Here is a 27180-nt window from a genome sequence, read left to right on the forward strand (position 1 = left end):
ACGGGAAAGAGGGGAAATGACAGTAATACACAACGCAGTCTCCGCCACACACTGCAAGGTGTCTAGCTCTGTGTAGATGTAGCTGTAGGTGTAGACTGCACAGGCGACGTTTCTGCATCTGAAACATTTAAAAGCATCTCTCGAGTGTTTCACTCGAGTGTTTCACATTATGGTACAGGTACTGTCTAGCCACTCCAACCATAAAAATTGCTCAGACACCGCGAACAAAGACGACAGCAGCTCTCCCTGCACAAAACTGTGCCGGCGGCACTCACGTTTCCAGTGTTGTCCTTACAACTGGATTGGCACCGGGGCCGCCCCGTCGCTCGCTCGTCCTAACAATAGACCGCCATCCGCCAAGCGTCTTCCCTCTCTACCCCGTGCTTAACTACTCTAGCCGCCCGCGCATCCAGCTGGTCCCACTGTTCTCTGCAAAGACGCCACTTGGCCGCTTCATCCGCTGTTTCGTGGACGCCGGTCAAGCTATCTGCGGCCATTTCCTTGTTTTTGCCGCCCTCTCGTCTGCAGCGAGAAAACTGCCTGTGATTTTGGCTCAACCTGCTGTGCAGGCCGAGACCTCCACTGTGCCGCAATTATCATCATTCCTATTCTACAGTTTGTATAGGTATACAGTAAATAAAGTTCTGATTTAGAGCCAACGTACGGAAACGTACCGTTTGGAAATAAAATAAGTTTTAAGATTGCATAACACTCAAATCTTTCGTTTCACAGTACGCTCATAAACTGAGAAGATTGGACAGTAGCCAGTCCCTGTTGGACTACCGATATCGCATACCATTTTCGTCCAACTGCCGAGGGAGTCGTATAAACAGCTACATTAGGGATAGGGACTTTTTTTTTGGTCATCAGTCTACTAACTGGTTTGATGCGGCCCGCCACGAATTCCTTTCCTGTGCTAACCTCTTCATCTCAGAGTAGCACTTGCAACCTACGTCCTCAATTATTTGCTTGACGTATTCCAATCTCTGTCTTCCTCTACAGTTTTTGCCCTCTACAGCTCCCTCTAATATCATGAAAGTCATTCCCTCATGTCTTAGCAGATGTCCTATCATCCTGTCCCTTCTTCTTATCAGTGTTTTCCACATATTCCTTTCCTCTCCGATTCTGCGTAGAACCTCCTCATTCCTTACCTTATCAGTCCACCTAATTTTCAACATTCGTCTATAGCACCACATCTCAAGTGCTTCGATTCTCTTCTGTTCCGGTTTTCCCACAGTTCATGTTTCACTACCATACAATGCTGTACTCCAGACGTACATCCTCAGAAATTTCTTCCTCAAATTAAGGCCGGTATTTGATATTAGTAGACTTCTCTTGGCCAGAAATGCCTTTTTTGCCATAGCGAGTCTGCTTTTGATCTCCTCCTTGCTCCGTCCGTCATTGGTTATTTTACTGCCTAGGTAGCAGAATTCCTTAACTTCATTGACTTCGTGACCATCAATCCTGATGTTATGTTTCTCGCTGTTCTAATTTCTACTACTTCTCATTACCTTTGTCTTTCTCCGATTTACTCTCAAACCATACTGTGTACTCATTAGACTGTTCATTCCGTTCAGCAGATCATTTAATTCTTCTTCACTTTCACTCAGGATAGCAATGTCATCAGCGAATCGAATCATTGATATCCTCTCACCTTGTATTTTAATTCCACTCCTGAACCTTTCTTTTATTTCAATCATTGCTTCCTCGATGTACAGATTGAAGAGTAGGGACGAAAGGCTACAGCCTTGTCTTACTCCCTTCTTAATACGAGCACTTCGTTCTTGATCGTCCACTCTTATTATTCTCTCTTGGTTGTTGTAAATATTGTATATGACCCGTCTCTCCCTATAGCTTACCCCTACTTTTTTCAGAATCTTGAACACCTTGTACCATTTTATATTGTCGAACGCTTTTTCCAGGTCGACAAATCCTATGAACGTGTCTTGATTTTTCTTTAGCCTTGCTTCCATTATTAGCCGTAACGTCAGAATTGCCTCTCTCGTGCCTTTACTTTTTCTAAAGCCAAACTGATCGTCACCTAGCGCATTCTCAATTTTCTTTTCCATTTTTCTGTATATTATTCTTGTAAGCAGCTTCGATGCATGAGCTGTTAAGCTGATTGTGCGATAATTCTCGCACTTGTCAGCTCTTGCCATCTTCGGAATTGTGTGGATGATGCTTTTACAAAAGTCAGATGGTATGTCGCCAGACTCATATATTCTACACACCAACGTGAATAGTCGTTTTGTTGCCACTTTCCCTAATGATTTTAGAAATTCTGATGGAATGTTATCTATCCCTTCTGCTTTATTTGACCGTAAGTCCTCCAAAGCTCTTTTAAATTCCGATTCTAATACTGGATCCCCTATCTCTTCTAAATCGACTCCTATTTCTTCTTCTATGACATCAGACAAATCGTCCCCCTCATAGAGACTTTCAATGTATTCTTTCCACCTATCTGCTCTCTCCTCTGCATTTAACAGTGGAATTCACGTTGCACTCTTAATGTTACCACCGTTGCTTTTAATGTCACCAAAGGTTGTTTTGACTTTCCTGTATGCTAAGTCTCACTTCCGACAATCGTATCTTTTTCGATGTCTTCACATTTTTCCTGCAGCCATTTCGTCTTAGCTTCCCTGCACTTCCTATTTATTTCATTCCTCAGCGACTTGTATTTCTGCATTCCTGATTTTCCTGAAACATGTTTGTACTTCCTCTTTTCATCAATCAACTGAAGTATTTCCTCTGTTACCCATGGTTTCTTCGCAGTTACGTTCTTTGCACCTATGTTTTCCTTCCCAACTTCTGTGATGGCCTTTTTTAGAGACGTCCATTCCTCTTCAACTGTGTTGCCTACTGCGCTATTCCTTATTGCTGTATCTATAGCGTTAGAGAACTTCAAACGTATCTCGTCATTCCTTAGAACTTCCGTATCCCACTTCTTAGCGTATTGATTCTTCCTGACTAATGTTTTGAACTTCAGCCTACTCTTCATCACTACTATATTGTGATCTGAGTCTATATCTGCTCCTGGGAACGCCTTACAATCCAGTATCTGATTTCGGAATCTCTGTCTGACCATGATGTAATCTAATTGAAATCTTCCCGTATCTCCCGGCCTTTTCCAAGTATACCTCCTCCTCTTGTGATTCTTGAATACGGTATTCGCTATTACTAGCTGAAACTTGTTACAGAACTCAATTAGTCTTTCTCCTCTTTCATTCCTTGTCCCAAGCCCATATTCTCCTGTAACCTTTTCTTCTACTCCTTCTCCTACAACTGCATTCCAGTAGCCCATGAGTATTAGATTTTCGTCCCCCTTTACATATTGCATTACCCTTTCAATATCCTCATACACTTTCTCTATCTGTTCATCTTCAGCTTGCGACGTCGGCATGTCGGTGTTGGTCTGCTGTCGATTCTGATTAGAACAACCCGGTCACTGAACTTTTCACAGTAACACACCCTCTGCCCTAGCTTCCTATTCATAACGAATCGTACACCTGTTATACCATCTTCTGCTGCTGTTGATATTACCCGATACTCATCTGACCAGAAATCCTTGTCTTCCTTCCACTTCACTCCACTGACCCCTACTATATCTAGATTGAGCCTTTGCATTTCCCTTTTCAGATTTTCTAGTTTCCCTACCACGTTCAAGCTTCTGACATTCGACGCCCCGACTCGTAGAACATTATCCTTTCGTTGATTATTCAATCTTTTTCTCATGGTAACCTCCCCATTGGCAGTACCCTCCCAGAGATCCGAATGGGGGACTATTCCGGAATCTTTTGCCAATGGAGAGATCATCATGACACTTCTTCAACTACAGGCCACATGTCCTGTGGATACACGTTACGTGTCTTTAATGCAGTGGTTTCCATTGCCTTCTGCATCCTCATGTCGTTGATCATTGCTGATTCTTCCGCATTTAGGGGCAATTTCCCACCCCTAGGACAAGAGAGTGCCCTGAACCTCTATCCGCTCCTCCGCCCTCTTTGACAAGGCCGTTGGCAGAATGAGGCTGATTTCTTATGCCGGAAGTCTTCGGCCGCCAATGCTGATTATTTATCAAAATTTAGGCAGTGGCGGGGACCGAAGACATTTTAATTATGAATCAAAGACGATACCCCTAGACCACGGGTACATTATCGATAGGGACTAGCCCTTCACAAATTAAAGAAAAAGAAAAAAAATATATAAACTCTGACAACTTGACTTGATCTCTTCCAGTTTACTTATTTAAATTTCATACCTCACTAAGACGCTTAAAAACTGTGTAAGTACTCTGTTTAGGTTCTTATATTGGTAACGCCACGTAGCGCTCTGTATGAAAATCAATGGCTGTGCTGTGTGCGGTCTGTGGCAGGTTTGCATTGTTGGAATTTGCTATTGTAGTGTTGGGCAGTTGGCTGTTAACAGCGCGTGGCGTTGTGCAGTTGGAGGTGAGCCGCCAGCAGTGGTGGATGAGGGGAGAGACATGGCGGAGTTTTGAGAGCGGATGATCTGGACGTGTGTCCATCAGAGACAGTAAATTTGTAAGACTGGATGTCATGAACTGATATATATGTAGCTGGCAGTATTGGCGCTCGCTGTATTGCAGTAGTTCGAGAAACGAAGATTTTTGTAAGTGATTCATGAAAAGTATAGGTTATTGTTAGTCAGGGCCGTTCTTTTGTAGGGATTATTGATAGTCAGATTGCGTTGCGCTAAAAATATTGTGTGTCAGGTTAGTGTTGATCAGAATAAGTAAAGAGAGTAATGTCTGAGTACGTTGAGTTTTGCTTAGCTGTTTGAAAAGCAAATAATGTAAGAGGTTTACCAGCACAGTCATTCATAAATTTTTCTAAGGGGACGTTTCAACTGCTGACATATATTTTTGTAGGATTTTGCTTTCAGTATGTCAGACAGATCTTAAAACCTAGTGCCGGCAGCTCTCATCTGACTCTTGTTTCACTTCTGATGAATTCGCAGAGAAGCTGTAGCATTTATTCCTTAATACACCAATGAACATCAGTGCTTAGCATTTAAGAGCTATTACTTCACAGTTAGTTACAATTGAGTAAAAAATTGGAAAGTTTGAATGCTAGGAATTTCCTTCGATTGTTCCGTTCCATAATTTCTTCACTGCTTCATAATATTGTGCCATACTCAAATGTAAATCCAGTTGGTTTCTTTGCTGACAAAATCCGATGGTTGGTGATTATTTTAGAGAATATTTCGTACAGAATATTTCATCCAGAAGTCTAGTTCCTTCATATCATTTCTATCCAGAGTTGATCATTTCTACTGAATTACTTGGCTTTAGAAAAGATAACGGCACTAGAGAGGCTGTCCTGACGCACTTAATAGTGAGAAGCAGGAGTAAAGAAAAAACAGTAAAAGGTCATTGGAATTGTCGACCTGGAAATAGTGTCCGACAATGTAAAATGGTTCAGCATGTTAGAAATTGTATGAGAAACAGCGAAAACTATAGGAAATGACGGGTTATATACAATATGTACAAGAAAGAAAAATGGGAAGACAAAGTGTTCAAATTGAAAAGATCGTAAAGCATGGATTAAGTCTTTCTCCCCTACTGTTCAACATGTTCATAGAACAAGCAATGACGGAAATAAAGGAAAGGTTCAAGACTAGGATTAAAATCCACGGTGAAAGGTTATGATGAGATTCGCTAATGTCAATGCTATCGTCAACCAGGGTGAGGAAGAATTTCAGATTTGTTGAAAGGAATGAAAACACTTATGAGAGCAGAATAAGGACTGAGAGTAAACTGAAGGTGGACGAAAGTAATGAAAAGTAGCAGAAATGGCAATAGTGGGAAACTTAAAATCAAAATTACTGATCCCAAAGTACACGAAGTTAAGAAATTTTGCTACCTTGGAAGCAAAATAACCCATGGCGGACGAAGCAAGGACATAGAAAACAGACTAGCACAAGAAAAAAGGGCAATTGTATTCAAGAAGTCTACTAGTATCTAACATAGGCCCTAATTTAAGGAAGAAATTTCTGAGGACAGGCCATCTGGAGTACATAATTGTATAGTAGTGAAACGTAGACTACGGGAAATCCGGGGCAGAAATGGAACGAAGGATTTGGAATGTGGTGCTACTGAAGAATGTTGAAAGTTAGGTGGACTTATAAAATAAGGAATGTGGAGGTTCACCGCAGAATCGGCGAAGTAAAGAGCATATCGAAAACACTGACGAGAAGGGAGAAGGTCACAGAATATGTTTTAAGAGATCAGGGAATAACTTCCACGGTACAAGAGGGAGCTGTAGAGAGTAAAAACTGTAGAGAAAGACAGAGACTGGAACACACACGAAAAATAACTGAGGGTGCAGGTCGCAAGTGGTACTCGTGAGATGAATAGGTTGGCAGTTGAGAGGAATTCTTTATTGAAAATAAATTTACATTATCGTGTGCTGTTGCTTCTGGGTCGACGACACCTAGATTTTTATCCTTTGTAACATTCTGTTGTGCACCCGGTAAGGCCTCCAGATCAACTTTCGAATGATTTTATCTACTGGTGATTTCAGAACGAAGTGGTATCTAGACATTTGCGTCTTGGCGCCATCATCCCTCAAGGAAGCACTGGTCTGTGTGTGTATACAACTTGCGCTTTACGCAACAGAACGATCTCATTAACACGATTTACAGCCGTAGCAGTATACACTGCCTGATGCGTAGCTTGCTAGTAACTTGCATTTTCCCTCTTCCCCTCGCCCTCCCTTCTAAAATACATTTACTAGGTTCACACAGCTAAAATGGGAGTGGTTACCGGCTTGTTCAACTAGCTGCGGAGTGTAGCTGAAGTACTTCTTAATTTCTACTGACACAAGTAGGCTCTCTTTCGAAAACCTAATGAGAAAATAACAACAAAATGTCTTGAGAGCAAAATCAACGAATGCTTTTCAGCAATCATCTCTCTGTTAACAGTGAAGGTAAAATCACACCAAGGAGTACCCTCAGACTGAGAACTTCAGACCATTGTTCTTCCTAAATAGAGTACATGAGCGTAACTGAAAAACAATAGTCTGGAACCGCGGGACCGCTACGGTCGCAGGTTCGAATCCTGCCTTGGGCATGGATGTGTGTGATGTCCTCAGGTTAGTTAGGTTTAAGTAGTTCCATGTTCTAGGGCACTGATGACCTCGGAAGTTAACTCCCATAGTGCTCACAGCCATTTGAACCAATTTTTTGAAAAACAATCTTAACAAATGGTAATCTGAAATTACCCTTTCAACGATTTTTATGAACTTTTATGTCCTCTCTAGGAGTTCAAAGTTAAAATGTGTCATACTATTCCCTCTTTGAAATGTTATTTCTCTTATTGGTCTACCGAACTGCTGATGTGCGCGTCCTCTACACTACTTGCTGTTGGCACCTAGTTTCATACTTGTTCAATACATCACACAATCTCTTTAGCAGCTCAAGTTTCCGTAAGCATCAGGCTGCAGGAGAGGAATTATTCCATTAGACTTAACGCTTTAAGTGGCGTCTGCGACGAACTGTAAGATTTTAATGAGGCGTATTGATTGTATCCGGAAAGCTTGTTCTACCATTTCAAGCATTACACGGCGTATAGAAGATTGCTTCTTCTGCTAGTGCTGAAGGATTGGTACGCTTCAGGAGAGTTTCACGTGAGAGGCACCTGTTGACTATATTATCCACGTAGATAGTGTATGAATAGTGAAGAAAGGTTATATTCTATGTTGAAGGATAAAGGGGTTTGGGGTTGTTTGGGGAAGGAGACCAGACAGCGAGGTCATCGGTCTCACCGGGTTAGGGAAGGATGGGGAAGGAAGTCGGCCGTGCGAGCCCTTTCAGAAGAACCAACCCGGCATTTGACTGAAGTGATTTAGGGAAATCATGAAAAACCTAAATCAGGATGGCCGGACGCGAGATTGAACCGTCGTCCTCCCGAATGCGAGTCCAGTGTCTAACCACTGCGCCACCTCGCTCAGTCGCGAAGGATAGAATGTACATGATATATAGCACATATGCTTATATTCCACTATATGATAGCTGTTTTAAGTATTCCATTTTCGTTTCTGAAATATACATTTAGTTTTATAATTTTTGCTATGGTATTTGGCGAAAACTTCTCACACCAATGAAGGCATCTATCCTGTTTCAAAATTAATTAACGATACCTTTGTCAAGTGGTACTGTGTTTCTATAAGTATATTTCTAGTTCAATGTATAGGAAGCTTTCATGGGTTTATAACAATTTTGTGAAAGTCACGAATTTAGTGAGTAGTGGACAACGGAGCTTCTATTCATGGCTTAGTCTGGTCTGTGTGTCGATACGTAACATTTTGTCCTCTTTGTTTCGTTATTTTTAGTGAATTAATGTACTGTTTATAAAAGTCATAAGTGAATGTGTACCGAAAATTCACCACTTGTTATAGTGTAACTGATATTAATGGTTAATATATGATACTGGTGGCTTAAGCTATGTGTAATGTGTATTAAACATGGAGGGAGCGTCAGGGTAAATATGTACTATGGGCAACTTTCCTGACAGGATGTGAGAGGCGAAATTGACGTGATATTCAAATATAATTACTACGTCAAGTGCAGTGCCCATTAAACTCAGCTAAGTTGTGAGGCAGGGAAATATAGTCTCTGCATAAACGAAACGATTAATTTATGTTATTTCCAATTTATGAGATACAGGGTTTTAACTGCCAAAAGCGTTTACGTAGCACTAACAGAGAGATAAAACAAAATCAGATAGTTATTGAAATCCTCATGAAATCGCTGATACTACATATAAAACTCCCGTGCGTGCGGGTTCACAGGGTAAATGGCTGAGGAATGAGAATTGGAGGTGTATCTTCTCTCATAACTGGAACTCAAGGCTCATAGAATCCGAAAGAACTCCAATCAATTGCAAGGATCATCATGATATGCCTGTGAGAAGGTTAATCGTGCATCCAAAAGAGTCCATAGCCACCCATTCGGCATAATAGTGAGCAATTCTTGACAGTTAAGCACTGGGATTTGAGTAGTAAGAACGTAAGCCATTCGTGAACTAATAATCAGGAAATTAATGAGAAAAGAAAAACTGATATGATTGCAAGCACGCGTCTCAGATGGAACAACGCCATATACACTCCTGGAAATGGAAAACAGAACACATTGACACCGGTGTGTCAGACTCACCATACTTGCTCCGGACACTGCGAGAGGGCTGTACAAGCAATGATCACACGCACGGCACAGCGGACCAGGAACCGCGGTGTTGGCCGTCGAATGGCGCTAGCTGCGCAGCATTTGTGCACCGCCGCCGTCAGTGTCAGCCACTTTGCCGTGGCATGCGGAGCTCCATCGCAGTCTTTAACACTGGTAACATGCCGCGACAGCGTGGACGTGAACCGTATGTGCAGTTGACGGACTTTGAGCGAGGGCGTATAGTGGGCATGCGGGAGGCCGGGTGGACGTACCGCCGAATTGCTCAACACGTGGGGCGTGAGGTCTCCACAGTACATGGATGTTGTCGCCAGTGGTCGACGGAAGGTGCACGTGCCCGTCGACCTGGGACCGGACCGCAGCGACGCATGGATGCACGCCAAGACCGTAGGATCCTACGCAGTGCCGTAGGGGACCGCACCGCCACTTCCCAGCAAATTAGGGACACTGTTGCTCCTGGGGTATCGGCGAGGACCATTCGTAACCGTTTCCATGAAGCTGGGCTACGGTCCCGCACACCGTTTGGCCGTCTTCCGCTCACGCCCCAACATCGTGCAGCCCGCCTCCAGTGGTGTCGCGACAGGCGTGAATGGAGGGACGAATGGAGACGTGTCGTCTTCAACGATGAGAGTCGCTTCTGCCTTGGTGCCAATGATGGTCGTATGCGTGTTTGGCGCCGTGCAGGTGAGCGCCACAATCAGGATTGCATACGACCGAGGCACACAGGGCCAACACCCGGCATCATGGTGTGGGGAGCGATCTCCTACACTGGCCGTACACCTCTGGTGATCGTCGAGGGGACACTGAATAGTGCACGGTACATCCAAACCGTCATCGAACCCATCGTTCTACCATTCCTAGATCGGCAAGGGAACTTGCTGTTCCAACAGGACAATGCACGTCCGAATGTATCCCGTGCCACCCAACGTGCTCTAGAAGGTGTAAGTCAACTACCCTGGCCAGCAAGATCTCCGGATCTGTCCCCCATTGAGCATGTTTGGGACCGGATGAAGAGTCGTCTCACGCGGTCTGCACGTCCAGCACGAACGCTGGTCCAATTGAGGCGCCAGGTGGAAATGGCATGGCAAGCCGTTCCACAGGACTACATCCAGCATCTCTACGATCGTCTCCATGGGAGAATAGCAGCCTGCATTGCTGCGAAAGGTGGATATACACTGTAATAGTGCCGACATTGTGCATGCTCTGTTGCCTGTGTCTATGTGCCTGTGGTTGTGTCAGTGTGATCATGTGATGTATCTGACCCCAGGAATGTGTCAATAAAGTTTCCCCTTCCTGGGACAATGAATTCACGGTGTTCTTATTTCAATTTCCAGGAGTGTAGAATCGAACACACAACCCGCAGAGTAGGTTTACTATCAGGAAGGCAGCACATTCGCCCACCAGGAGCTTATTTTCTCCAACAGCTGTGGTCTCAAAGCTGATAGCATTGCGTCTGATTCCAACAGTCGAGATCCTTCTACTTCCGAATCCCAACTGATTCTGCTGTTTCATTTCTGAGCTCCACTTAGGCTCTGTGTAGGAAACTGTGTAAGCCAGTTTGCTGGCCAATCACTTAAATACAACAATTGATACACAGGTGGAGTGAGAGACTGCTTTCAATTCATATCAACTCTACGTTAAATTTTGGAGACAGGTCAATGGGACAGAGAGAAGCCGACCTTATGCCATACCCTCCTAAGGAGATCACAAGGAGATTTTCCACAAACGATTAATCGAAACAGAATAGGACAAGAGAGAGGGAGACAGCACGTGTTTGCGTAACCCTCTCCCCAGACGCCAGCTTATCGCGGAATTTGGATTTTTTAAAGACTTTCCCAGCATCGGAATTACCAAGACGTCTTTCCACTATCTAACCACTGCCATATTCGAGCATCTACCGCAAAGTCACTTTCGTTCATCCCCACGTGTCCTGGTGCCGCCTTGTATGATCGTCCAAAAGGACCCATTACAAGTCAACCGAAGTCGCATCACACTACCGGGGGACACGTAACTATTTTATATCGTCCATAGCATGGGCTACCGATGGAGTTGGTTCCTATTTACAGGGTGGTCCATTGATCGTGACTGGGCCGAATATATCACGAAATAAGCGTCAAACGAAAAAACTACAAAGAGCGAAATTCGTCTAACTTGAAAGGAAAACCAGATGGCGCTGTGGTTGGCCAGCTAGACGGCGCTGCCATAGGTCAAACGGATATCAACTACGTTTGTTTAAATAGTACGTAAAGAAATATGAATGTTTTAGTTGGACCACTTTTTTTGCTTTGTGATAGATGCCGCTGTGATAGTCACAAACGTATAAGTACGTGGTATCAAGTAACATTCTGCCAGTGCGGACGGTATTTCCTTCGTGATACACTACCCGTGTTAAAATAGACCGTTTACCAATTGCAGAAAAGGTCGATGTCGTGTTGATGTATGGCTGTTGTGATCAAAATACCCAACTGGTGTGTGCTATGTATGCTGCTCGGTATCCTGGACGACATCATCCGAGTGTCCGGATCGTTCCCCGGATAGTTACGTTATTTAAGTAAACAGGAAGTGTGCAGCCACATGTGAAACGTCAACGACGACCTGCAACAAATGATGATGCTCAAGTAGTGTTTTACCTGCTGTCGCGGCTAATCCGCATATCAGTAGCAGACAAATTGCGCGAGAATCTGGAATCTCAAAAACGTCGGTGCTGAGAATGCTACATCAACATCGAGCGCTCCCGTACCATATTTCTATCGACCAGGAATTGCATGGTGACGACTTTGAACGTCGTGTACAGTTCTGCCAGTGGACACAAGAGAAATTACGGGACGATGACAGATTTTTTTCACGCGTTCTATTTTGCGACGCAGCGTCATTCACCAACAGCGGTAACGTGAACCGGCATAATAGGCACTTTTGGGCAACAGAAAATCCACGATGGCTGCGACAAGAGGAACATAAGCGACCTGGGCGGGTTAATGAATGGTGTGACATTATGGGAGGAAGGATAATTGGCACCCATTTTATCGATGACAATCTAAATGGTGCAATGTACCCTGATTTCCTACGTAATTTTCTACCGATGTTACTACAAGATGTTTCATTTCATGACAGAATGGCGATGTACTTCCAACATGATGGATGTCCGGCACTTAGCCCGCGTGCGGTTGAAGCGGTATTGAATAGCATATTTCATAACAGATGGATTGGTCGTCGAAGCACCATTACACGGTCCGCACGTTCACCAGATCTGACGTCCCCGGATTTCTTTATGTGGGGAAACTTGAAGGATATTTGCTATCGTGATCCACCGACAACGCCTGACACCACGCGTCAGCGAATTGCCAATGCATGTGCGAACATTACGGAAGGCGAGCCACTCGCTGTGGAGAGGAATGTCGTTACACGTATTACCAAATGCATTGAGGCTGACGGACATCATTTTGAGCATTTATTGCATTAATGTAATATTTGCAGGTAATCACGCTGTAACAGCATGCATTCTCAGTAATGATAAGTTCGCAAAGGTTCATGTATCACATGGGAACAACCAAAATTTAATGTTCAAACGTACCTTCGTTTTGTATTTTAATTTTAAAAAACCTATCTGTTACCAACTGTTCGTCTAAAATTGTGAGCCATATATTTGTGACTATTACAGCGCCATCGACCACAAAGCGTAAAAAGTGGTCCAACTAAAACATTCATGAAACTTCCTGGCAGATTAAAACTGTGTGCCCGACTGAGACTCGAACTCGGGACCTTTGCCTTTCGCGGGCAAGTGCTCTACCAACTTTTTTTTATTTTTTATTTTTTATTTTTTAGATATATTTCCGCAAAGGCCTTCTATTTTTATTCTCTTTTTTTTTAACATAAAGGAGTATACAGTCTTACCATCAGCAGCAAACTCTCTTTTTTTTAGTCTTTTTTTGTTTTTGTTTTGGGGGAGCACAGGAGAAAGAAAAAAAACAAATAGGCTGCAGATAGAGAGCTATGTGTGAAAGGGATAAACATGTATAAGAAGAAAAAACTTAGAAGAGGAGGAGAAAAGAGAAGTGAAATAAAATAGGAATACTTTCCGCGCCATGCTCCACTTTGGCGCGCCATCAGAACAAAATGCATTCTATCATTGACCATTGAAGGGGAACGTGGGATCGTCCAGTCTTGGTTGGCAATGTTCGTTGAGATTCCAGCTTTGAGGCGGGTTGGTGAAAATACTCTGTAAATAGTTCGCGAAAGTGGCCCGATAGTGTCGATGTCGGCGAAGGGTGTGGTGACGTACTTGGAGGCGTGTCCAGAAGTCCACCGGATCGACGATGTCGTCCCGGAAGAGGTAGTTGACAGCCATGCCACTGATCCATGTGACGGCGTGCCACTTAACCGGTGGAAAGTAGGTCGTGTCAGGATATATCATTAGTAGGAGAAACATGATGTGGTGGTACTCGGAGGTAGAAAGCCACAGTCTTCTGTACGAGGGTCCAGACAGCTGCTGCTGGCCCACACTCAAAACGATGTAAATCTGTATCTTCGACATTGCATTTGAGGCACAGGGGTGAGTCCACCAGTGCAATACGATGCAGTTTCTGTCTTGTAGTACACTTGCCGTTGACGAGAAGGTACCACATAGAGGTGGTGTCGTGGTGTGATATGGTTGGTGGATCGTTTTCCAAACTGTACAATCTCAAAGAAAGCAGGTGCTGACAGATGTGAAAATTACCGAACTATCAGTTTAATAAGCCACGGCTGCAAAATACTAACGCGAATTCTTTACAGACGAATGGAAAAACTGGTAGATGCAGTCCTCGGGGAGGATCAGTTTGGATTCCGTCGAAATGTTGGAACACGTGAGGCAATACTGACCTTACGACTTATCTTAGAAGAAAGATTAAGAAAAGGTAAACCTACGTTTCTAGCATTTGTAGACTTAGAAAAAGCTTTTGACAATGTTGACTGGAATACTCTCTTTCAAATTCTAAAGGTGGCAGGGGTAAAATACAGGGAGCGAAAGGCTATTTATAATCTGTACAGAAACCAGATGGCAGTTATTAGAGTCGAGGGGCATGAAAAGGAAGCAGTGGTTGGGAAAGGAGTGAGACAGGGTTGTAGCCTCTCCCCGATGTTATTCAATCTGTATATTGAGCAAGCAGTAAAGGAAACAAAAGAAAAATTTGGAGTAGGTATTAAAATTCATGGAGACGAAGTAAAAACTTTGAGGTTCGCCGATGACATTGTAATTCTGTCAGAGACGGCAAAGGACTTGGAAGAGCAGTTGAACGGAATGGACAGTGTCTTGAAAGGAGGATATAAGATGAACATTAACAAAAGCAAAACGAGGATAATGGAATGTAGTCAAATTAAATCGGGTGATGCTGAGGGAATTAGATTAGGAAATGAGACACTTAAAGTAGTAAAGGAGTTTTGCTATTTAGGAAGTAAAATAACTGATGATGGTCGAAGTAGAGAGGATATAAAATGTAGACTGGCAATGGCAAGGAAAGCGTTTCTGAAGAAGAGAAATTTGTTAACATCGAATATCGATTTATGTATCAGGAAGTCGTTTCTGAAAGTATTTGTTTGGAGTGTAGCCATGTATGGAAGTGAAACATGGACGATAACTAGTTTGGACAAGAAGAGAATAGAAGCTTTCGAAATGTGGTGCTACAGAAGAATACTGAAGATAAGGTGGATAGAGCACGTAACTAATGAGGAGGTATTGAATAGGATTGGGGAGAAGAGAAGTTTGTGGCACAACTTGACTAGAAGAAGGGATCGGTTGGTAGGACATGTTTTGAGGCATCAAGGGATCACAAATTTAGCATTGGAGGGCAGCGTGGAGGGTAAAAATCGTAGAGGGAGACCGAGAGATGAGTACATAAGCAGATTCAGAAGGATGTAGGTTGCAGTAGGTACTGGGAGATGAAGCAGCTTGCACAGGATAGAGTAGCATGGAGAGCTGCATCAAACCAGTCTCAGGACTGAAGACAACAACAACAACAGGCCATGAAACCTGAGGTTGACGTGTTTCGGCGGGGCTGCGTGGTGGAGACTTTCGGAGAAGGCGGTAGATGTCGCGGGTGGTCGTCTTCCTGGTCCTGGGGAGCTCGGTGCATATGTAGCTGTACTCCAAAAAGAAACGGCCGATATGTGACATCGGAGGTAGGATGTGCGCCAAAGACGTCGGTGGGCGTCTCGAAACAGGTGCGAGCTCGGTGGTCAACATTCCAGTAAAACTAGCATTTTGGCTTTTCCATAACCGGAGCATAGTATTGGTGTAAAGTGCCGTAGTCCTGGCTCTCACATTAACCAGGTCGAGGCCACCATCCCGCTTCGGTAAGGTGAGAGCTTCATACTGGACTTTGAATATGTGTCCAGAACAAATGAAATAGCCGAAAGCCGCCTGTAATCTGGCCGCCATTGTAGCAGTGATGGGCAGAATCTGCGCTATATGGGGTATCCGGGTTGCCAGATGGTTATTGACGAAGGTGACTCTCTGGCACATATTCAGCGGGCGTAGAATGTGATTTTGTATGTTTGCCCGGATGCGTTGCAGCAGCGCCCGATAATTGATCGCCGAGGTGCGGCGAATGTCTCGCGTGTACACCAACCCGAGACAGCGAAGAGTGTCCACCAGTTGAAATGGGACGACGCTGTCTGCGGGAAGGCCGCGGCCGATCTTCATGGTGCATGATTTTGCCACGTTCATAGCGCTCCCTGCCCCCTCACTGTAACGGGTAATCCACTGCATTGCAGCTTGTACGTCGGCCGCTGAACGTACGACGAGGGCCAAGTCGTCCGCGTAAGCTCGGCAGCGGAACATATGATCCCGGAGTGGAATACCTGTCAAACGTCGCCGTAATCCGCAAATGAGTGGTTCCATCGCAATGGCATAAAGCACCGTCGACAAGGGGCAACCCTGCCGTACTGAGCGTTCAATCCGTATAGGTTCTGTAAGTCTGCCGTTGACGAGAAGTCTGGACGTTGCTCCACGAAGGAGCCGCATAACCACTTGCGTGAACGTCGGGGGAATTGCCATTCGGTTCATCACTGCGTTCAGGAATGCATGATTGACGCGGTCAAACGCTTGTTTGAAGTCAATGGAGATTAAAGCGCCTGGCAGCCTCGAGTGTGTTGCCACAGCGATCACATCTCGATATTCACTGAGGGCTGTCTGTATATTACGATCGCCGCCTAAAGATGTTTGTTCGTGGGAAACAACGTCTCGTAAGACATGTTTGAGTCGCACTGCTAGAAGGCGTGTGAAAATCTTGAAGTCGGAATTGAGTAACGTGATCGGCCGATAACTGTCGAGTCGTGTTCCTCCTGCGGGTTTCGGGACTGGTACAAGTAAGCCTTCTATGAACATTGGTGGCGGGTTCGCCGCGCCGGACAAAAGTTCCCAGTACATGTCCCTCCATCGTGACATCATCAAATCTTGGAAGGTTCTGTAAAATTCGAGAGGTAAACCATCCGGGCCGGGAGATCGATTCAGAGACCCTTTAGCCACAGCGCCTTGGACGTCGTCGTTGGTCACTTCAGAAGTCAGGAGGGTAGCCGCTGCTGCGTTTAGAGTACCAAGTGTCTCCTGGGTAACCTCAGCAATGGCTTCTGCACCGGCAGGTACCTCTTGATATAAAAGTCTATAGTGCGTTGTGAATGCATCCGCAAGTCAGCCGGCGTCCATCAGGTAACTCTAAAGTTGTCATTAAAGCCTGTCGGCGTCGACGAACATTTTGAATAATATGATGCATAGAAGGTTCTTCACCGTTAATCCTATCTTGGCTGCGTGCTCGTACAATAGCTCCCTCTAGACGACATCTGGTCAAGGTTAAAATCTTCGCCTTAATGCGTTGAGCTTCTTTTAGACGATCCGGGGATGGAGGTTGATCCATGAGTTCACGTAGAGCGCTATAGTAGAAATCAGTTGTATGGTGATTCCACCTGGCTTTGGCTCTGCCATAGTGTGTCAATGTGCGTCGGATGGCCGGTTTGGCGCACAGCAACCACCACTGCAGTGTGGTCTCGTAACGCGTAATTCGTTGAACACAGGTGTGCCACGTGTCGGTGACCTGTTGTCGATATTCAGGGTCCCGCAGTAGTGCTACATTGAGTTTCCAAGGTCCTGCACTGCGCCATATAGATTGTCGACGTAGGTTCATGGTACAGATGTAGATGTCATGATCCGAGAAGGCAGACGGCCAACGTTCCGCGTCGAGGAGAACTGATTTTAGAGCGTTAGAGATGTATATTCTGTCAAGTCGGCTCGGCTGGCGGAGTGGCTCGTAATGTGTGTATACCCCGGGCGGTCGCCGTGTACCACTCGCCAAGTGTCGAGGAGACGAAGGCGGCGGACGAGGAAGCGAAGTTCCGGACATGTGGTGAAATGGGGGTATTGGTCTGTGCGCTCGAGAACGCAGTTGAAATCTCCACCTACGATGAGATGATCGTATCGGCCGAGGAATAAAGGTGTGATATCTTCTGCGTAGAACTGGGAGCGATCCCTCCGTTTATCAGTGCCCGATGGGGCGTACAGATTAATGATTTTGAGTCCGTCAACTGTGATGGCCACCCCTCGCGCTGTTGGGAGGTATGCGACATCGGAAACTGCAATCCCTTCTCGGAGGAGGATGGCTGCGCCTGTGTGTTCCATAGCTGCAGGGGCGGCGTACGTCTCATATCCATAACACCCAGCCCAAGTTGCTGTCCTCAGTTCTTGTAACAGGGCGATGTCGATGTCCGCTGCTCTTAGCGTGTCACGGAGCAGTTGAAGTTTAGCGTGGGAGCCGATATTATTAGTATTGATAGTAGCTATTCGGTACGCCTGATGGGAGATTCGTGCTGCCGATAGGGTCGTAGCTGGTGAAGATTGTTGTGGTGGATGCTGAAAGTCCATAGAAGTCGCAGTAGTCGCCGTAGAAACTTCCCCCATTTTAGTGTTGGTCTAACGGAGGAACAGATCTCATTTCCGCATCAGATGGAGGTGGGAAATCCGTGTCATCCGCCCATGAAAAATGTCCGACAGGTTTGACATCGGCGAGAGGTGGCAGCGCCGGTCGAGTCGGCTCAGTTGCGTCGGTGACAACAGGCGTGCTATGTTCCATGGCTTCAGGGCGCGGGGCTTGCGCACGCTCTCTGTTGGACGGTTCACCGTCTTTTGGATGACGCGTCTCCGTGGCAGAGGAGAAAGTGTTATCGTGTTCTCCGTCAGAGTGATGTGCCATCTCTTCGTCCTGCGGAGGGGGCTCAATGGTTGATTCTGATGTCTTGCGGCGTTTTTTTCGTCGTTTGGGCGACTTCTGCTTTCGGCAATGAGTTTCGGTGTCTGAGGAAGGAAGAGATTCACGTCGTTCGGGTACAAAAGCCGCGGGTGCTAAGATGCGGTCGTTATTCCCCAGAACACTCTAACTGGCATCCTTGTGATCTTCTAGCGTGGGTGTGTCCGGCTGTTGGACATGTTCACGGGCTGCATCGTCGGTGTCAAGGTGCTGGGACGCCTCCGAGTGTATCGGACCAGAGAGATGCTCATGAACGGCGTCATGTGTGGGCTGGACGTGCAGTGTCGCCGCATAGGTGACTGGAAGGGTGGTCGTGGTTCTGTCGGTGTTCGTATCGTCGGGCCTTAGTTGTGTGATGCGGCGTTGCAGGCATTCATTACGGACGTGGCCTTCTTTGCCACAACCGGAACATGTTCGAGGTTGTCCGTCGTAAATGACCACCGCGCGGCAGCCGCCGATAGAAATGTACGATGGAACGTGCCGTTTGAGATCGATTCGGACTTGTCTCACACCATTAAGCACCGGATACGTCGTAAACTGTGCCCATGTCTCGGCTAAGTGGCTCTGGACTTTTCCGAACGGGCTTAGCGCCGCGATGACTTCATCTTCTTTTACCTCGAAAGGCAGTTCGAATACACGGATCGTCCGAAGGCCAAGTCCTGCATGGTCGACATCCACAGGCCCGACGTTTCCGTCGGAGTGCCGAAATTTTAGTCCATGTCGCGTCCTTTGAATAATCTCATTGCAGGCAGCGTCAGAAGTCATCTTAACATAAACTACGCTGCTAATGATCGATAGGTGTATGCCGATGATTTCGTCACGGGGGATCTTCACGTCTTCGCGTAGGAAGCGTTCGACGGCCAGTGCTTTGGGTCGTGCGTATTCATTTGAGAAGGTGAACTTAAGAGTGTTCTTCCTGTAAGAGTTGGCCATCAGAGCGTGGTCGACTGAGAAGCGCTGTGGCGACGATGTAAACAAAACACTCCGCGGGCGCAGCGGCGTGGACGGCCGAGCGCGGTGCGCACTGCTGCCCTGCCGAACGCAGACTGCTAACTACCAACTGAGCTACCGAAGCACGACTCACGCCCGGTACTCACAGCTTTACTTCTGCCAGTATCCGTCTCCTACTTCCAAACTTTACAGAAGCTCTTCTGCGAAACATGCAGAACTAGCACTCCTGAAAGAAAGGATACTGTGGAGACATGGCTTAGCCACAGCCTGGCGGATGTTTCCAGAATGAGATTTTCACTCTGCAGCGGAGTGTGCGCTGATATGAAACTTAAAACTTTCATATTTCTTTACGTACTACACGAATATGTAATAAAAATGGGGGTTCTTATTTTTTAAAAAACGGAGTTGATATCCGTTTGTCCTATGGCAGCGCCATCTAGCAGGCCAAGCATAGCGGCATCTCATTTCCCGCTTTAAGCTAGACAAGTTTCGTTCTTTGTAGTTTTTTCGTTTGACGCTTATTTCGTAAGATATTTGGCCCGGGCACGATCACTGGACCACCCTGTATACGGCGCACCTTCACAAGGACTCACCCCAGTCCTGGCCTAAGGACTGAGAAACATGCTACAGGTTTTTCCTCTGAGACGGTTTAGTACTCTCAGATAGACTCGCAGAATTGCTTACACTAGGATCTAATTGTCGCTGATACTTATTATTTGCTTTTTTCTTGCGAGTACATTCTGTACGTGTCTGAGAATCTCGCGTTAGCAGATGTCGGGAGCGTTTACACACAGCCGGGTGAGAGTGTCTGTGATGATCGTGTTTGGGCTGTGGGGCGGTCAACTGCGCGGTCATCAGCTACCGTACGAGGCACCGGCCAGCCTTTGTGACCGAGCGGTTCTAGGCGCTTCAATCTGGAACCGCGCGACCGCTACGATTGCAGGTTCGAATCCTGCCTCGGGCTTAGATGTGTGTGATTCCTTATGTTTGTTAGGTTTAAGTAGTTCTAAGTTCTAGGGGACTGATGACGTCAGATGTTAAGTCCCATAGTGCTCAGAGCCATTTGAACCATTTTGAACGAAGTCACAATTTTCGCAGTGTCCAATTTTTTCACGCTCCAATCGAACCACTGTCACGGATGATGATGATGAAATGATGAGGACAACACAATCACCCAATCCCCTGGCAGAGAAAATCCCCAACTCGGGCGGGAATCGAACCTGGGATCCCGTGAACCAGAGGCAGCAACGCTAGCCACTAGACCACGAGCTGCGGGACGATTGGCTGTGAGAGATCACTAGCCGCGAGATTTTTCTATCGTAGTTCCGTGTGGGAAGAAGAGGTTGCCACGGAAGAGCGTCGGACTGCAGTTACACTTACAATACGTTCAGTGACAAAGAGAAAACGTTGGCCTAAACGATCGCGGTTTCGATGAGAGAGCGCATTATGCGGCGGGATGATTTTTGGGGATAAAAGATTCTCATTGTAGAGTTCTCACTTAAGAGCTTGTGAAGTTAAATCCAGAATACTATCGAAATTTTACGAGAATAACAGCGATGGACATAGAAGAAATTTTTTTTTTGAAAATGGACTCAGTTTTGGGAATGTTGACACCATTATGCATAAACCCGTTAGTGTGAGAGATAGAATGCTCGGGACTCTAACATTTCTAACATCAGTTATGTTTATTCTCTTTAGTACTTTGTAAAATAACAATTGCGATGAAATAACAAGATACAAATTTCATCTTGGTACCAATACAACTTCAAAAACCAAATAGGGGAGATATTTGATAAGTGAAACATTTGCAGACATACTTTTATTTCGACGTTTTAGTTGTGTGGTTTAAGGAACCATTCGAAAATTTCTAAAGGCATTTTGTTCAACACCAAATATAATAATAGAATCAATAAATACCATGTCACATGAAATTATAGATATGGCTGTTTTACTTAAAGTTAAATAGCAATTTTGCGAGTGGCAAAAAAGATTATTTTCAAGCGTAACTTTACTTGTTTCTCTATGTTAATTAATATAGGTTATAAAACTACTTTGCCTGATTCGATGAACTGTGGTTCAAATGCTTCAAATGGCTCTAAGCACTATGGGCCTTAACATCTGAGGTCATCAGTCCCCTAGACTTAGAACTATTTAAACCTAACTAACCTAAGGACATCACACACAGCCATGCCCGAGGCATGATTCGAACCTGCGAACGTAGCAGGTTAAAAACTATATCTATTTCAGCCAACAATCTTTGCTTCTTATTTATAGCGAAAAAATAATATGACAAAGGCGAAGTGACCCTCGGCGCTGTTTGCAGGACACATATTACTCGCAAAAGCTCTGTGAGAGAGAACATCCCTCGGTTGTGTACCTAAATTCATGGCTAAACCCGAAAGCCAACATTAAGTTAAGACTTTGACTCAATTTTTCGTCCGTTCGTGTCAGAAGATGATAATATTAAAAAAGAGGAAAAACATTTCCTAATGTCCCTCAAAATTATATTTATTCGATCACGAACAAGCTTTACACTTCTCAAGCAGTGACAAATGAATGTTGCGAACACAGATGAACATGATGTACTACTTACTCCCATATTGTTTATAAAGAAGATAGAAAAATGACAGAGTGTTTACGTGGGGAAATGGGAAAATAGATCATAGAAACAATTAAATTACCTAAAACAAAGTTTTTATATCGTGATATATTTTATAGCTGATAATAAATGAGATGAATTTACCGTGTGAATCTAGTATTTATAAAGAAAATTCAGTGTGACAAAGGGTAAAACGGAAATTGAGTCTGATCATTTAATATCTGGTGTGCATTTTGTGCCATCTATTTATTGATTTCCAATATTTTCAATTGGGTCATCTTCCTGCTTTTCCTGGCTGAATGTAAAACTTCACATTCTACTTCATAGGAATGGAGTTTTGCGAAAAGATGATAAGCAAAGGTTGAATCTTTCTTCTTTAATCTCCAGCTTCTCTCATGTTGACATATCCCAATTGCCACAGCTCTATCTGACTGACATGTATACACATGTATACACTTTTTCACAGTGCCTGTAAGGGATTGCAATTTGACTTTACTATTGAATAAACATTTTGATGTGCTACTGATGTTATAAAATTCAGATCTGTGGTTGCGAGGCTTGAAGTGTTTTTGCAAGACTATCTGAAATGTTGCAAGTATCGGGAATTTTTCATCAGTGTTTTTAACTACTGAGAGATTGCTGTTGACCGGCGCATATAAGTGGTGTAATCTTATGTGATCTCTTATTCCGTAATATATTAACAATCAGGGCACAGCTATAGCCATTGCTGGATGCAATTCGTTTGATGGTTTGTAGTTCTATTTGAAAGGCTGATGTTGATAATGGATTAGATATGAGGCGATGCACCACTGAATCGAAAGCTATACGTTTGTGGCTGTGTGGTTGTTGGGAGGTGGCAGCGATTACCGATCAGTAGCTATGCTTTCCCTGTAAACGCCAAATACGTGTTTCCTTGTCCTAATATCTATTTTAAGGTCCAAGAAATTTATAGAAAAACCTCACAGCTCCGTTGTAAACTGAATATTCTTATGTTGTGAGTTTAAATGCTGTAGTGATCTATCTAACTGTCTAATGCTACCGATAGACGAACACAGCACATAATCTTTAGATCTGAAACAATACTTAATTTTGCATTCGCTGTATCTTTCTGTAAAGAAAATTTGTTCGAAACTGTCCATGAGAATTGAAGATAGTAAATGAGTATGAGGTGAACCAATAGCTAGGCCATCAGGCTGACTATGGTACTTGTTTACAAACTGGAAGTAATTCTGTTTTACGCACATTTAAGCAGCGTAGATTATGTTGTCTGATTCTACAGTATTTACTTTGGATTTTTTCAAAACATGTTAATAAGTTAATATATTTGTCAGTTGTGATTTCCATAGTTGTATCTCATAATAAACAATATGTAAATTATAATAATACTTTTGTGTTGGCAAAAGAGCCAACACCGTGTTACTAGAGGAGGCCGAAATGCACGCGTTTTAGCTCACGCAGGCTGGCGTGAGGAGGGAAAAACTATACTGACGTGAGGTCTGGAACATGACAAGGAATTAGAATTCAGAAAGCGGACGTAATTAGTTTGATACTTTAACCCATTAATGGTGAACGTCGCTCTTGACGGTACATGATTCAAAATATTATCTGTTCAGGATACATAGTAACTGAATATGGCTCCTTGCTAGGTCTTAGCAAATGACGTAGCTGAAGGCTATGCTAAACTGTCGTCTATGCAAATGAGAGCGGATGAAGACAATGAACCATCGCTAGAAAAGTCGGCTGTACAACTGGGCCGAGTGCTAGTGAGTCTCTCTAGACTAGACCTGCCGTGTGGCGGCGCTCGGTCTGCAATCACTGATAGTGGCGACACGCTAGTCCAACGTATGCTAACGGACCGCGGCCGATTTAATGGCTACCACCTAGCAAGTGTGGTGTCTGGCGGTGACACCACAAATACACACACTATAGCTTAATGAAACCACACTAACTTTTCTATGTAATACTATTCACACACGTCAGATCTCAGATATCTGGATGCAATGTTTCATCGGAGTTTTTATAGATGGGGTCGAGCTGAAAGGAATTAAATTTCTTTAGTCCTGTTTTAATCTCTCAGACTTTCACCATTTTTTCAGTGTTTCTCTCAGAAAGAAAAAGTAGTTCATCACTCTCTGAAGGAATGAATGACATGAAAGTGGAGTGATGTTGCTATAGAATTCAATTTTCATTGGTTCCATTCACAATATTGATAGATAACCAACAGTAATATTATGTGTTTCCCGAATCTCTGGAATCTTATGTTAAATATTCATAGATTAACAAGCACGCTAAACTAACGACCATAAAATGAATTACTAAATCCCTCAGTGATCAAATTCCGTATTTTACTTAAAAGAGACGGGTGTTATTTAATGCACAAGTGGTCCTTTGTACTACATCATAAGCCACAGTGAGGTATAAAAGCAGCAGCTCAATATTACTGTAGGGCATAAATGGTTTGTTTCATTGCGTTTTTGGCCGTTTAATTATGTTCTGACGTTCATATGGGCCATACATGGTCCGTGCCTAATGAAACTTGTCACCAGAAATACGATTCGAATTTGCTGACATTAAAAAAAAAGCTAAAGAGGATTGTAAGTAATTTGGACAATGGACAGAAGGAAATTTGACTCACGTAGACAATCGTTCATATGTGTGGTGAGAGTTTATGGGATCTCACCAAACTGAAACTGAAGTGTGGTGGTATCTCACGATAAATCAACGACGATCCTCTTCAGTGATGCCATGTACAGCATTTATATTTTTAAACAACAATCTATTTTATTCGACCTTCACGACATTCATCGCTGTCGAAAGCACGATCACAGTAGGGTTCAGCAAATAAATTGAATCGGTGAGTTTAAGAGTGGAAACATTCCATGCAGTGTAACTTTCGAGAAATTTGAAAAACGTTTTTCATTTTAACTGTCGAAAGAAGAAATTATTTACAGAAAACGTATAGGAATGATTTAACTGAACAAAAATCTTATGAATACAGAATCGTGACAAGAATAGTTCAAATTTTGTAACTGCATACATATTAGTCATTCTTTCCATACACACTGGAAGTGGGTGACAATAACATCTGATAGTAGCAGCCTTTGCAATCATCAGTAACGTAAAGGACAATGTTTACTAGATCTTGTAGTTTTTCTTCTTCATAGGCATTGTTTCATCACACATAATTACAGTCGGAACAGCAACCTTATAACCCTAGTAGAATTTAAAGTCGAAACCTGTCAACACTTACAGAACTCTCAGTAAAGGCACAAGAAATGCCATAACCCATACTTGCCTTAGTACACGTAAAACGTTTGTAATCATTTTTATTGGAAAATTACTTTGCTTACTAAAACTTTCATGTTTTTTTAAACAAATCTTACTTCCTTACTCTGTCACTACATCGAATTATTATGTGACTACCGAGAGCAAGAAGGGAGGTTTTTCTTTCTTCTTCTCCTTATTCGCAACTGCGAGCCCACAAAATGCAATTGCATTATTGGGTAAACTAGTTTCATTAACTCTCTAACTGGATTTACCCTTTGGGACGTAAATAGCTATATCAACGTATTTTGACCAGAATGTAGCATCAGAATGCCGCAGGGGAGTGTCGTAGGTCTGTTGCTATTCACAATATACATAAATGACCTTGTCGATAACATCGGAAGATCACTGGGGATTTTTGCGGATGATGCTGTAGTATATCGAGAGATTTTAACAATGGAAATTTGTACTGAAATGCAGGAGAATCTGGAACGAATTGACGCATAGTGCAGAGAATGGCAATTGAATCTCAATGTAGACAAGTGTAATGTGCTGCGAATACATAGAAAGAAAGATCCTTTATCATTTAGCTACAGTATAGCAATTCAGTAACTGGAAGCAGTTAATTCCATAAATTATCTGGGAGTAGGCATTAGGAGAGATTTCAAATGGAATGACCATATAAAATTAATCGTCCGTAAAGCAGATGCCAGACTGAGATTCATTGGAAGAATGCTAAGGAAATGCAGTTCGAAAACAAAGGAAGTAGGTTACAGTACGCTTGTTCGCCCACTGCTTGAATATTGCTCGTCAGTGTGGGATCCGTACCAGATAGGGTTGTTAGGAGAGATAGAGAAGATCCAACGGAGAACAGCGCGCTTCGTTACATGATCATTTAGTAATCGCGAAAGCGTTACGGAGATGATAGGTAAACTCCAGTGGAGGACTCTGCAGGAGAGACGCTCAGTAGCTCGGTAAGCGCTTTTGTTGAAATTTCGAGAACAAACCTTCACCGAGGAGTCAAGCAGTATGTTGCTCCCTCCTACGTATATCTCGCGAAGATACCATGAGGATAAAATCAGAGAGATTAGAGCCCACACAGAGGCATACCGGTAATCTTTCTTTCCACGAACAATGCGAGACTGGAATATAAGGGAGAACCGATAGAGGTACTGAAAGTACCCTCCGCCACACACTGTCAGGAGGCGTGCTGAGTATGGATGTAGATTTAGATGTAGATTTGACCGATTTACTCGAAAGTTGACTGCTGACCAAAAGTTGAACAAAGCGAATCAGACCATTTAAAAAAATCGTAAACAATTGTGCAACGAAATTTCACGTGAAATTTCAATTTTTGTGGATCTTTGTTTCTTTATAAGCACACTGCAAACAAACCAAATGCCTAATTTCTGGATCGTCAGTGTTTCAACTATTACAAACGAAAAATTTTAAGAACGATAGCAATTTCGCATCTGAACAGCATCATTGTAAGGGCTAAGAAGGCGATCCTCGGGCAATATCGCCATAAAAAATAAATTACGGTGTGGATAGAGCGTAAATAGATTGAGAAAGAGAGGCAAGAGCTGACAGAAGTGCTTTGAGAGTCTTCTCCTTTCAGCGGCGCCGCGGGAGAGCGGAGTGCGTCTTGGAGACACGCACACACACACACACACACACACACACACACACACACACACACACTGTGCGCCGAGGGCTAGTATCCCAGCCCCTAGGGACGGCTTTCTTTGGAGTGTGGGGGGCACTCAGACACGGGCTCAGCTAATCTGGCTCAGAACGAGACTTCCGCTGTATCCGGCCGCAGACTGTATCATCGACAAGGCGCTCTGCGGCCTCTGCGCTTGTTTGTGAATATGCGACGCGGCGGAGCGGTTTGCA

At 44.0% G+C, this 27180-nt stretch overlaps 1 protein-coding gene across 1 annotated transcript in view; it reads left to right on the forward strand.

The window, feature by feature from the left end:
* The window catches only part of LOC126316749 (lachesin-like), a 607630-nt gene that overhangs the window by 165599 nt on the left and 414851 nt on the right, over positions 1-27180 (forward strand). The window lies entirely within an intron of this gene.

The sequence above is a fragment of the Schistocerca gregaria genome, chromosome 1 (genome assembly GCF_023897955.1).
Source record: "Schistocerca gregaria isolate iqSchGreg1 chromosome 1, iqSchGreg1.2, whole genome shotgun sequence".
NCBI lineage: Eukaryota > Metazoa > Arthropoda > Insecta > Orthoptera > Acrididae > Schistocerca > Schistocerca gregaria.